Here is a 14,167-nt window from a genome sequence, read left to right as displayed (position 1 = left end):
GTGGGTTGGAACTGCCGACCTCTTGGTTAGCAGCCGAGTGCTTAACCACTGCACCACCAGGGCTCCTTTCTTTAGAAGTTATATCTCTTAAAATAAATTGGGACAATGGCTTTTGATCTCAATTGATCAATATCCGGGCCCCAAGATGTAGGTTGCATAGTCCAATAACCAACATACACACTCACAGAATTCACTGTTCTGTGCACCCCCTGGCCCCATCCCTTCCTGAGGGTCCAAGCTCCACCCTCCGAGCCAACACCTTTGGTCTCCACTCACAAGGCTCAAGATATGGGTGTTAGGCTCCCAAAATTAGTTCCTGAAATCTCAGGCTTAATCCTGGCCTCTTAAGTGCTGGAGTTTCTCAGGGGAGTAAGGAGTGGGAGGTGGCAAGGATAAAAGGCTTATTTTAGCCCTGCTTTGGAGAGCTCTTGAATCATCTTTTAAAGGCAGGTTGGAGAGACTGGGGGAGGATAATGTATTAGACTCATTCCATTTAAAAGGACTCACTCCAGATATAAGGAAAAAGCCGGATGATGACAATATTAGGTTTAGAACCCATAGGCAGTTTGTTCCCTCATCCTTTACAGCCCTGGTGGCACAGTGGTTAAGAGATCAGCTGCTAACCAAAAGGCTGGCAGTTCAAATCCACCAGCCACTCCTTGGAAACCTTATGGGGGCAGTTCTACTCCGTCCTATAGGGTCACTATGAGTCGGAATTGACTCGATGGCAATGGGTTTATACAGGTTTAAAGCTCCAGGGTCATGCCATTCTAGACTCACTGAGGCAGAGAGGCAGAGGGGTTAGGCTATGAACTTTGGGGTCAGGCAGCTCTGGGCTCAAATCCCAGCTCTACCATTTACCAGTTGCCATCACATCGACTCTGACTCATGGCAACTCCACACGTGTCAGAGGAGAACTGTGCTCCATGAAGCTTTCAATGGCTGATTGTCTGGAAGCAGATTGCCAGGCCTTTCTTCTAAGGCACTTCTGGGAGGACTTATACCTCCAACCTTTCGGTTAGTAGCCAAGAGCATTAACTGTTTGCACCATCCAGGGTCTGCTATTTGAATATTTGTAAGTTGTTTAACCTCTTCGAGCTTCACTTTCCACATCCAGAGTTGTTCTGAGGACAGGTGATGAGGATGCGTTTGAAAATGTCTAGCTCAGTGCCTGGCATGTAGTTTGCATTTACACCCAGTAAGCTGTAGCTTCTCTCTGCCACCCCTACACCTTGCCCCAGATCCACGCTCTTCCCTCCCTTCTCTGGTTTCCTCTTATGGCAGCCCACACTTGAAGCAATCTCCATGGTGTCATCCAACCCTTGTCCTTCAAATTCTTCTGTAGGGCTGACATTTCTCAGGAACAACTTTGGTGACAGCAATCAACCCAAGTGCTGCTGAGGACAGCTCCTCATCCCTGGGGGCTGGAGATTCCCAAGTGTGTTCCTTGTACCACTAACTATTGCCTGGGGACAATTCCTTGGAAGAATTAGAAACAATAACAGCCAAAATCTGTGGTCACGTCCATTTGGGAAACGCTTAGGGCTTCAAGTGCGCATGAAAAGCGTGTATTAAAGTTTCCAAGGAATCCTGTGGCAAATAAAAACATTTAGTTTGTTTATGCTAACTTTTCCCACTTTATCTGACCTAGTGGCATCCTGTTATCTCTGGTTTTTTCTTTCTCCCTCTAAATGCTTTCTTTCAAAACACTGAGATTTTCCTCTCATTGGTCTTTCTCATAATCCCCTTCACAGATGTGGATACTGGGGTTCTGGGAGGTCAGACGACTTGCCTGTGATGGTCCAGTTGGGGAGCACCAGAACCAGCTGTGCTGTCTCTGAGTACATGTTCTCCTCTCTACATCTGGAAGAAACAGCTTATTATATCCCTTTCTGGCTAAACAACCATACTCGTTGCTGTTAGATTTTGACTCATAGTGACCTATAGGACAGAGTAGAACTGTCCCACAGGGTTTCCAAGGCTGTAAACTTTACAGAGGCAGGCCCCCACATCTGCCAACCTTTGGTTAGCAGCTGTGCCATCAGAGTGGGCTCCTACGGTTCCATTGCCCAGCTATTGCATTTTCTTGGCAATGAGAAAACCAGGGAGAGGAAGTGATTGGTCTAAAAGTTACAGAGCTGAGCCAGAACTAGTACCCAACCTCCCAACCTCCAGGCCAGGCTGCCTTCACTTTATTTCCAGGGCTCAGCTGTCTAGTCCAAGCTCCTCAGTCATTGTCTTTAATCACATCTTCCCTCTCTCTAACACTAGAGCAATCCTGTCCAAAAGAAATTTGCTTGGTGATGGAAATATTCTATAGCTGTGCTGTCCGTTAGTGCTAGCCACTAACTATATGTGGCTACTTAGCACTTGAAATGTGTCCAGAGAAAATGAGGAAATGAATTTCTAATGCTAATTAATTTTAATTAATTTACATTTAAATAGTCATATGTGGTGAGTGGCTACCATGCTGGACAGGGCAGGGTAACCTTAAACAAAAAAAAAACCAAACCCAGTGCTGTCGAGTCGATTCCAACTCACAGCAACACTATAGGACAGAGTAGAACTGCCCTATACAGTTTCCAAGGAGTGCTTGGCGGATTTAAACTGCCAACCCTTTGGTTAGCAGCCATAGCACTTAACCATTAGGCCACCAGGGTTTCCAGGCTAACCCTAGAGGTCAGAAATCATATTGAGTGTATAGACCCAATCAGTGCAATGATCAGACGAGCAGAAGACCCTTGTAACAACAATCAAGGCGAAATGACCTGGACCTGGTTAGGGGCTAAATTCAGTTTTAATTAATGACAGAGCACAACCTGAGATGCTTTTGCTCAAGCTGTTTTCCTCCCTTTCCCGGCAACATTCTACCCATTCTTCTAATCAGAGCCAGCTCAAATTCTCCCTCCTTCAGGAAGGCCTCTTTGATCTACCTCCTCCCCAATGCAGAGCAAAGAGATTCTTCCCCAGAACTTGCACTCCTATATCTTTGCCCTGATGAATGAGAAGGGAGAGGATTTTTCTTTTGTTGAAAGCCCTTTCTTGAACAAGCGGATAAGAGAGGAGAGAGCTTCCCTGGGAGAAGAGAGTGCAATAGGGGAGAGATGTGAGAGAGAGGGAAGATGGAACTAAAGGAGATGGGTGATATGTGATTTAACTGTCTCCTCCATCTCCCCTACAAAACCTTTAGTAAAAGTAAACATTGCAAACTATAGTGACACACAGATAAATCTCACAAATTATGTTGAGACGGAGAATCAGGTTGCACCATTCAGAGTAAAAACATGCAACAAACTAGGAATAGAAGGGAACTTCCTCAACATGGTAAAGGCCATCTATGAAAAGCCCACAGCTATCATTGTACTTTAACAATGAAAGACTGAATGCTTTCTCCCACAGATCAGGAACAAGACTAAGATGTCTGCTCTTGCCACTTACATTCAATATTGTTTTGGAGGTTCTAACCAGGACAATTAGACAAGAAAATGAAATAAAAGGCATCAAGATTACAGAGGAAGAAGTAAAATTATCTCTTTTTACAGATGACATAGTCTTGTATATAGAAAATTCTAAGGAGTCCGCTTCAGCCAACTGAAAATGAAATTAATAGAACAATTCCATTTACAATAGCATCAACAAGAATAAAATATATAGGGATAAGTTTAACAAAAGAAGAGCAAAATTTATACTCTAAAAATTATGAAACACGGTTGAAAGAAATTAAAGAAGACCTAAGTAAGTGTGAGACATCCCACGGTCACAGATTGGAAGACTTAATGTTGTTAAAATGGCAATACTCCCCAAATCCATGTAAAGATTCAAGGCAATCCCTATCAAAATGCCGGCTAAACTTCTATACAGCAATTTACAAGCTGATCCTGAAATTCATATGAAAATTCAAGGAACAGAATAGTCAAAACAATCTTGAAAAAATAACTCAGACTTTCCAATACCAATGTTTGATACAGAGGGTGGAGCTAAGATGGCAGAATAGACAGACATACACCTTCCATATGGAGAGGAACATATGGCGATACAAAGAAATAAAAGTTAGTTTTAAGTTTAGAAAAACAGGGGTAAATAATAAGGTAACCACAAAGGAGACAAACTATCCTACTCATCAAAATAAAATACAAGAGAAAAATACAGACTTAGCAGAAACAGAATCAACAACAACAAATATGAGGAAAGGACAATATATAAAGAAAATCTACTCAGCACATAAAATCAAGTGGGAAAGAGAAACTGTCAACAACACACAAAAAAGGACATCAAAATGATAGCACTAAATTCATACCTATCCATAATTACCCTGAATGTAAAGGGACAAAATGCACCAATAAAGAGACAGAGAGTGGCAGAATGGGTTACAAAACAAGATCCGTCTATATGCTGCCTACAAGAGACACACCTTAGACTTAGAGACACAAACAAACTAAAACTCAAAGGATAGAAAAAAATATATCAAGCAAACAACAACCAAAAAAGAGCAGAAGTGGCAATATTAATTCCTGACAAAATAGACTTTAAAGTTAAATCCATCATAAAGGATAAGGAAGGACACTATATAATGATTAAAGGGAAAATACACCAAGAAGATACAACCATATTAAATATCTATGCACCCGATGACAGGGCTGCAAGATACATAAAAAAAAAAAAACTCTATCAGCATTGAGAAGTGAGATAGATAGCTCCACAATAATAGTAGGAGACTTCAACACACCACTTTCGGTGAAGGACAGGACATCCAGAAAGAAGCTCAATAAAGACACACAAGATCTAAATGCCACAATCAACCAACTTGACCTTGTAGACATATACAGAACACTCCATCCAACAGCAACCAACTATACTTTCTTTTCCAGTGCACACAGACCATTCTCTAGAATAGACCACATATTAGGTCATAAAGCAAGCCTTACCAGAATCCAAAACATTGAAATATTACAAAGCATCTTCTCTGACCATAAGGCCATAAAAGTGGAAATCAATAACAGGAAAAGCAGGGAAAAGAAATCAAACACTTGGAACTGAACAATACCCTGCTCAAAAAAGACTGGATTATAGAAGACATTAAGGATGGAATAAAGAAATTCAGAGAATCTGATGAGAATGAAAACACTTCCTATCAGAACCTTTGGGACACAGCAAAAGCGGTGCTCAGAGGCCAATTTATATCAATAAATGCACAAAACCAAAAAGAAGAAAGGGCCAAAATCAACGAATTATCCCTACAACTTGAACAAATAGAAAGAGAGCAACAAAAGAAACCCACAGGCACCAGAAGAAAACAAATAATAAAAATTAGAGCTGAGCTGAACTAAATGAGATAGAAAACAGAAAAACAACTGAAAGAATTAACAAGACCAAAAGCTGGTTTTTTAAAAAAATCAACAAAATTGATAACCACTGGCCAAACTGACAAAAGAAGAACAGGAGAGGAAGCAAATAACCTGAATAAGAAATGAGATGGGCAATATTACAAAAGACCCAACTGAAATTAAAAGAATCATATCAGATTACTATGAAAAACCGCACTGAAATTTGAAAACCTAGAAGAAATGGTTGAATTCCTAGAAACACACTACCTACCTAAACTAACAGAAACAGAGGTAGAACAACTAAATAGACCCATAACAAAAGAAGAGATTGAAAAGGTAATCAAAAAACTCCCAAGAAGAAAAAGCCCTGGTCCAGATGGCTTCAATGCACAGTTCTACCAAACTTTCAGAGAAGAGTTAACACCACTACTACTAAAGGTATTTCAGAGCATAGAAAAGGACAGAATATTACCAAACTCATTCTATGAAGCCACCATATCCCTGATGCCAAAACCAGGTAAAGACACCACAAGAAAAGAAAATTATAGACCTATATTCCTCATGAATGTAGATGCAAAAATCCTCAACAAAATTCTAGCCAATAGAATTCAACTACATATCAAAAAAATAATTCACCATGACCAAGTGGGATTCATACCAGGTATGCAGGGATGGTTCAACATTAGAAAAACAATTAAGGTAATCTACCACATAAATAAAACAAAAGACAAGAATCACATGATTTTATCAATTGATGCAGAAAAGGCATTTGACAAAGTTCAACACTCATTCATGATAAAAACTCTCAGCAAAATAGGAATAGAATGAAAATTCTTCAGCCTAATAAAGGGCATTTATACGAAGGCAACAGCCAACATCACCCTAAATGGAGACAGCCTGAAAACATTCCCACTGAGATCAGGAACCAGACAAGGACGCCCTTCATCACCACTCTTATTCAACATCGTGCTGGAAGTCCTAGCCAGAGCAATTAGGCTAGATAAAGAAATAAGGGCATCCAGATTGGCAAGGAAGAAGTCAAAGTATCTCTGTTTGCAGATGACATGATCTTATACACAGAACACCCTAAGGAATCCTCCAGAAAACTACTGAAACTAATAGAAGAGTTCAGCAGAGTATCGGGATACAAGACAAACATACAAAAATCAGTTGGATTCCTCTACACCAACAAAAAGAACATCGAAGAGGGAATCACCAAATCAATGCCATTTACAGTAGCACCCAAGAAGATAAAATACTTAAGGAATAAATGTTACCAGAGATGTAAAAGACTTATACAAAGAAAACTACAGTACACTTCTGCAAGAAACCAAAAGAGACTTACATAAGTGGAGGAACATACCTTGCTCGTGGTTAGGAAGACTTAACATTATAAAAATGTCTATTCTACCAAAAGCAATCTATACATTTAATGCAATTCTGATCCAAATCCCAACGACATTCTTTAATGAGATGGAGAAACAAATCACCAACTTCATATGGAAGGGAAAGAGGCCCTGGATAAATAAGACATTACTGAAAAAGAAGAACAAAGTGGGACGCCTCACTTTACCTGATTTTAGAACCTATTATACCACCACAGTAGTCAAAACAGCCTGGTACTGGTACAACAACAGACACACAGACCAATGGAACAGAATTGAGAACCCAGACATAAATCCATCCACATATGAGCAGTTGATATTTGACAAAGGCCCCAAAACAGTTAAATGGGGAAAAGACAGTCTTTTTAACAAATGGTGCTGGCATAACTGGATATCCATCTGCAAAAAAATGAAACAAGACCCATACCTCACTCCGTGCACAAAAACGAGCTCGAAATGGATCAAAGACCTAAATATAAAATCTAAAATGGTAAAGATCATGGAAGAAAAAATAGGGACAACGTTAGGAGCCATAATACATGGCATAAACAGTATACAAAACATTATTAAGAATGCAGAAGAAAAACTAGATAACTGGGAGCTCCTAAAAATCAAACACCTATGCTCATCCAAAGACTTCACCAAAAGAGTAAAAAGACTACCTATGGACTGGGAAAAAGTTTTTAGCAATGACATTTCTGATCAGCGCCTGATCTCTAAAATCTACATGGTACTGCAAAAACTCAACTGCAAAAAGGCAAATAACCCAATTAAAAAATGGGCAAAAGATATGAACAGACACTTCACTAAAGAAGACATTCAGAAAGCTAACAGATACACGAGGGAATGTTCACGATCCTTAGCCGTTAGAGAAATGCAGATCAAAACTACAATGAGATTTCATCTCACTCCAACAAGGCTGGCATTAATCCAAAAAACACAAAAGAATAAATGTTGGAGAGGCTGTGGAGAGATTGGACACTTATACACTGCTAGTGGGAATGGCAAATGGTACAACCACTTTGGAAATGGATTTGGCGCTTCCTTAAAAAGTTAGAAATAGAACTACCATATGATCCAGCAATCCCACTCCTTGGAACATATCCTAGAGAAATAAGAGCCTTTACACGAACAGATATATGCACACCCATGTTTATTGCAGCACTGTTTACAATAGCAAAAAGATGGAAGCAACCAAGGTGCCCATCAACGGATGAATGGGTGAATAAATTATGGTATATTCACACAATGGAATACTACGCATCGATAAAGAACAGTGAAGAATCTGTGAAACATTTCATAACATGGAGGAACCTGGAAGGCATTATGCTGCGTGAAAGCAGTCAGGTGCAAAAGGACAAATAGTGTATAAGACCACTATTATAAGAACTTGAGAAATAGTCTAAACTGAGAAGAAAACATTCTTTCGTGGTTACAAGAGGGGGGAGGGAGGGAGGGTTGGAGAGGGACATTCACTAATTAGATAGTAGATAAGAACTACTTTAGGTGAAGGGAAAGACAGCACACAAAACGGGGAGGTAAGCACAACTGGACTAAACCAAAAGCAAAGAAGTTTCCTGAATAAACTGAATGCTTTGAAGGCCAGCATAGCAGGGGCAGGGATTTGGGGACCATGGTTTCAGGTGACTTCTAAGTCAATTGGCATAATAAAATCTATTAAGAAAACATTCTGCATCCCACTTTGAAGAGTGGGGTCTGGGGTCTTAAACGCTAGCAGGCAGCCATCTAAGATGCATCAATTGGTCTCAACCCACCTGGATCAAAGGAGAATGAAGAACACCGAGGACACAAGGTGATTACGAGCCCAAGAGACAGAAAGGGCCACATGAACCAGAAACTACATTATCTTGAGACCAGAAGAACTTGATGGTGCCCGGCTACAACCGATGACTGCCCTGACAGGGAACACAACAGAGAACCCCTGAGGGAGCAGGAGAGCAGTGGGATGCAGACCCCAAATTCTCATAAGACCAGACTTAATGGTCTGACAGAGACTGGAAGGACCCCAGTGGTCATGGCCCCCAGACCTCCTGTTGGCCCAGGACAGGAACCATTCCCGAAGCCAACTCTTCAGACATGGATTGGACTGGACAATGGGTTGGAGAGGGATGCTGGTGAGGAGTGAGCTTCTTGGATCAGGTGGACACTTGAGACTATGTTGGCATCTCCTGCCTGGAGGGGAGATGAGAGGGTAGAGGGGGTTAGAAGCTGGCAAAATGGACATGAAAAGAGAGAGTGGAGAGAGAGAGCGGGCTGTCTCATCAGAGGGAGCATAATTGGGAGTGTGTAGCAAGTGTATATGGGTTTTTGTGAGAGAGACTGACTTGATTTTTAAACTTTCACTTAAAGCACAATAAAAATTATTTAAAAAATCACTACAAAGTACAGTAATCAAGACAGTATGCTACTGGCAGAAGGATAGACATATAGATTGATAGAGAGACCAGAAATAAACCTTCACGTTTACGGTCAATTGATACTTGACAAGTTTGCCAAGACAATTTAACTAAACAAGTGGTGTGCATAAAACTGGATATCCACATGTAAAAGAATGAATCTAGAACCCTACCTCACACCATATATGACAATTAACTAAAAATGGATCAACATTAGTCTAAGAGCGAGAACTATAAAACTCTTAGAAGAAAACATTGGGGCAAATCATCACGACCTTGGATTAGGCAATGGTTTCTTAGATATGACACCAAAAACATAAGCACCAAAAGAAAAATTAGATAAACTAGAAATCATCAAAAATTGAAAACTTTCGTTCTTCAAAGGACACTGTCAAGAAAGTGAAAAGACAGCCCACAGAATAGGAGAAAAGCTTTGCAAATCACATATCTGACAAGGTACTTGTATCCAGAATATACATCAAGAACTATTACAATTCAACTACAACAACAAAAAACAACTAAAAAATGGGCAAAGGATCTGAATAGACATTTTTCCAAAGAAGATATACAAACAACCAATAAGCACATGAAAAGATGCTCAACATCATTAGCCATCAGGGAAATGCAAATCAAAATTACCAAGAGATATCACTTCACACCCACTAGAATGGTTGTAACAAAAAGACAGTCAATAGCAAGTGTTTACGAGAATGTGGAGAAATTGGAACCCTCATACAATGCTGGAGGAAATGTAAAATGGTGCAGCTGCTGCGGAAAATAGTCTGATATTTCCTCAAATGAATAAATTTAGAGTTGCCATATAACCTGGCAATTCCACTTATAGGTATATACCCAAGAGGAGTGAATACACATATCCACACAAAAACTTGGACACAAATGTTCATAGTAGTATTATTCATAATAGAAAAAAAGTGAAAACAACCCAAATATCCAACTGATGAATGAATAAATAAAATGTGACATAACTGTATAAAACAAAAAACCCAGTTACAGATTATTATTTGGCAATAATAAAATTCTGATACATGCTACCACATGGATAAATCTTGAAACCATCATGCTAAGTGAAAGAACCCGGACACAAAAGACCACATATTTTATCATTCCATTTATATGAAATATCTAGAATAGGCAAATACGTGGAAACAGAGTAGATTAGTGGTTGCCTAGGTGCTGTGTGGGGGTGGGGAATGGGAAGATGCGGGGGGGTGATGGCTAAGAGAGGGCAGTGTTTCTTTTTTGGGTAAGGAAAATATTCTAATATTGATTGTGGTGATGGGTGTAGAACTCTGTGAATATTCTAAAAACCACTGAATTGTTCACCTTAAATGGGTGAATTGTGTGGTATGTGAATATATCTCAAATAAAGCTGTTTAAAAAAAGCAAGTTGCATATAGGTCCATACAACATGATGCCATTTATATAAAAATAGTGAAATATGCAAGCAATAGTATTGTTTAGAAACACATACAAATGTAGTAAAAGCAGAGACAGGCATGTGAATGATAAACGCACACATTCAGGATGATAGTTACAGGGGTAGGGTGTTGGTCAGTACGTGAGGGACACACAGGGTGCTTAAACTACATTTGCAAAGTTACTTTTTTATTTGCTTGAAAGGTTTCATAAAAAATTTTCATAGGCATTCCCCAATGGCTTAGAAACTGGACATGTGGGTTTGATGCAAGGAGGTGGCAGGTCTAGTCTCAGGGGCCCCCAGATGGGTTAGCATGGGGCTGGTTGGAGGCTGGTGGTCCCCTCCAAGTTCCCAACACTTGGCAAACATCTCCTGAGTTGAATCTAGTCAGTCCCCAGCAGGGTGACATCTCCAGAGCATCCTTCCCCAGAAGGCCCTGGATTGAATCTCCATTCTGCCCTCCTTACCAAGATGGCCTCCCACCAACAACTTAACCTCTCTGAGCTTCACTTTCCCATCTGCTAAATGGGGTAATACTTCCTACCCCTCAACACTGGTGGGAAATTTGGAACCAGATAGCAATGATGGTCACACAACATGGTGAACATAATTAATGTTACCGAATTGTACACGTAAAAATGGTCGAAATTGCAAATGATGTATTAAATATGTCTCATCGCACAAAAAAATTAAAAAACAAAAACTGGTGGGGACGGATTGCAAAAGTGGTGCCTGGCTTCTGCTGCCTGCTGGTGCCGAAGCTTTTGTCCTGAGCTCCATTTACCCCCCTGCCAGTTCTTGCCAGGAGATCCAAGTTGTGCTGGGACCGACACTCCTTTATTTGGTACACAATTGACTGTTAACATGTGCTGAGATGAATTGACTTTGGGGCCATTGGTGGTTCAGTGGTAGAATTCTCGCCCTCTGTCCAAAGGACCTGGGTTCAATTTCCAGCCATTGCACCATATGTGCAGCCACCACCCATCTGTCATTGGAGGTTTGTGTTCTGCTATGCTGCTGAACAGGTTTCGGTGGAGCTTCCAGACTAAGAAGAACTAGAAAGAAAGGCTTGGTGATCTACTTCTGAAAAATCAGACAATGAAAACCCTATGGATCACAATGGTATGATCTGCAACTGCTCGTGGGGACGGCACAGGACTGGGTGGTGTTTCATTTCATTGTGCATGGGGTCGCCATGAATTGGGGCTGACTCAATGGCAGCTAACAACGATTGACTTTAAAGAGTCTGAACTCTCTCCCTCCCTTCCTTACTCCTTTGAAAAGCAAAGGGAACAGAAGGCCTACAAAGAGGGCTCCCTTCACTCATTTGAAAAATACAGAAATAAGCTGGCTCTGTCATTCTCCACGGATCATTTTGTATTCCCAGCTGTTGTTCACCAATCCTGGAGTCTCACAGGGCAGGGCTGGACCCCAGGGGCAGCGGGATGGGAAGATGGTGTGTACAAATCTGTGTGTAACTTTCCCCCAAACAGTCATCTGGGCTCCCTCGGCCCTTCTTGGAAACTAGAAGGTTGGATGCCTTGGCCCAGGCCCTTGGCAGGTGGAACCCAGAAACATTTCACTTGTACTTCCTGCCAATGGCAGCCCCAAACTAGGGGAGAACTGGGAGCCAGGTGGACAGATGAGGCTGGGTCTGTGCTGGTCGCTGACCAGGGTAGATGGAAACGCTGGCTTCACATAGGAGCTGCTGGAGAATTGCTCATCTGGCAGAAATCCCAGTTGTTGAACAGAGCCCCGGAATCTCATTCTCCCAGAGCATTGGGCTCTGAAGCTTCCTCCTCCGAAAGTGAGGGTCCTCCTAGTACTCTGGGGGAGGCGGGGGCATTCCTTTGCTCCCTGTGGAGGCTGACTGGCTTGTTTTGGGGGGAGAGCTGCAGCCCCCATTCTTGGTTCAGGTCTCAACGTCATCCAAAGCCTTTGTGGTTAAGGGGACATGGGGGCAGGGAGATGAACCCTGTGGGGACCAGTGACCTGTGCCCTGGTCAGTGTGAGGAGCCTGGTCATGGCGCCCTGAATTGTCCCAAGTCAGGTCAAAGCACAGGCCATGTTGACTCTACTTCCGGCTGACCTGCAGTGACCCCACTATGACTTCATTTGGTGGCAAGTTAGCCTGGAAAGTGAGGCACATTTTCGCTTCTCCCATGGGCCGACCTTCATTAGCCTGTGGTCCTCCCGGCCTAGGGCAGGCCACATGAAATGGGGTGGGTGGCTGTGGGAAATAAGGGCAAAACAACAGCTCATTCTCTCCACTCCCAATTATTTGTCTGACGTCCACCCGGAGCACTCTCCCACCCACCCAATTGAGGGCCCTGCAGAAATCAGGGTCCAGGGTCGCCACAAAGCCTCTGGCTTCTCCATGGAGTCTTGGGAGTCCCAGCTTGTTGCCTGCGGCCACTACCCTCATCACGTCCTCCATCCTTCATTCTGCTGCCAAAGCCAACCAGCCGGTCCATGTTGCACGCTGGCCGTAAAAACCTTACTTGGCTATCTTCCATGGGCTGCAGGCCTGCAGATGGGTTTTTGTTTTTTTTTTTAAATCTGGAAGTTTCATATAAAAATCTGGCTTTCCAACCTCTCTTGAATCACCGAGCCCTATTCTGCATGACTGCAGTTGGCTGGAGCTGAAGAACCAATGTCTCCTTCACACCTGCCCCTTAGGCAATAGTCTCCACCATTCCCTATCGCCTTATCTCCAGCCTCCTACCCTCATTGACACTACCTGCTTGGCACCTGCCGTCTCTGGTCTCCAGGTGAAAGGCTGGGCTCAAGGGGCACTGGATGACCTCCCTCTCCCTGCTTCTGCAGCCTCACCTCCTGCCCACCCTTCATACCTGCCCCACCCCCTAGCACACTGGTCGCATCAATTGCTGCTCATCACACAAGTCAGCTACCAACATGGGTCCACACCCCAGGCAATTCCCACTGTTTGCACTGCTGGATCCTCCTTCAGCAGATATATGCTGAGCACCTACTAAGTGCAGGGGCTCTGGGGACAGAAGGAGGATCAAGCCCCAGCCCTTGCTCTCTGGGAACTTGCAGCTTAGCAAGGTATTCCGAGAGGCAGGGGAAGAGTTGCAAACCTATGCAGCAGTGCTGGGGAGCTCTCACCCCGATTTCAAACTTCACCTCAAATGTGACCTCTTTCCAGTCTTTTTGGATCTGCCTGTACCATTAGCTACTCTGCTTTGGGTGCTCCAAAGCGCGTATCTCTTGGGACATGAATTTTTTTTTCTTTTTTTTACAATAAAATGTTCTAAGTACATGAAAAGCTGCAGAGATAATACAGTAAGCTCCCACATACTCATTCCCCAGTCTGCAAAAGATAAAGAACTGCAGATACAACGTAGCTTTGGGTCACCAATTTGTCCTGGTTTGCCTGGGACTTTCCTGGTTTTAGCACTGAAGGTCCTACATCTCAGAAACTCCTCAATCACTAGCAAAATGGGACAGCTGGTCACCCAAGTGCAGCTCTTGTCCACCCCACCCCCAGGCATACCCCTCCTCCAGTCACATCTCTGCCTCCCTCTCACTTGTCAGAGGAAACCATTGATATAAATTTGGGGTAACCCTTTCCATGTCTCT

Source organism: Elephas maximus, chromosome 12 (genome assembly GCF_024166365.1).
Source record: "Elephas maximus indicus isolate mEleMax1 chromosome 12, mEleMax1 primary haplotype, whole genome shotgun sequence".
Lineage (NCBI taxonomy): Eukaryota > Metazoa > Chordata > Mammalia > Proboscidea > Elephantidae > Elephas > Elephas maximus.
This window is presented reverse-complemented; position numbering follows the sequence as displayed.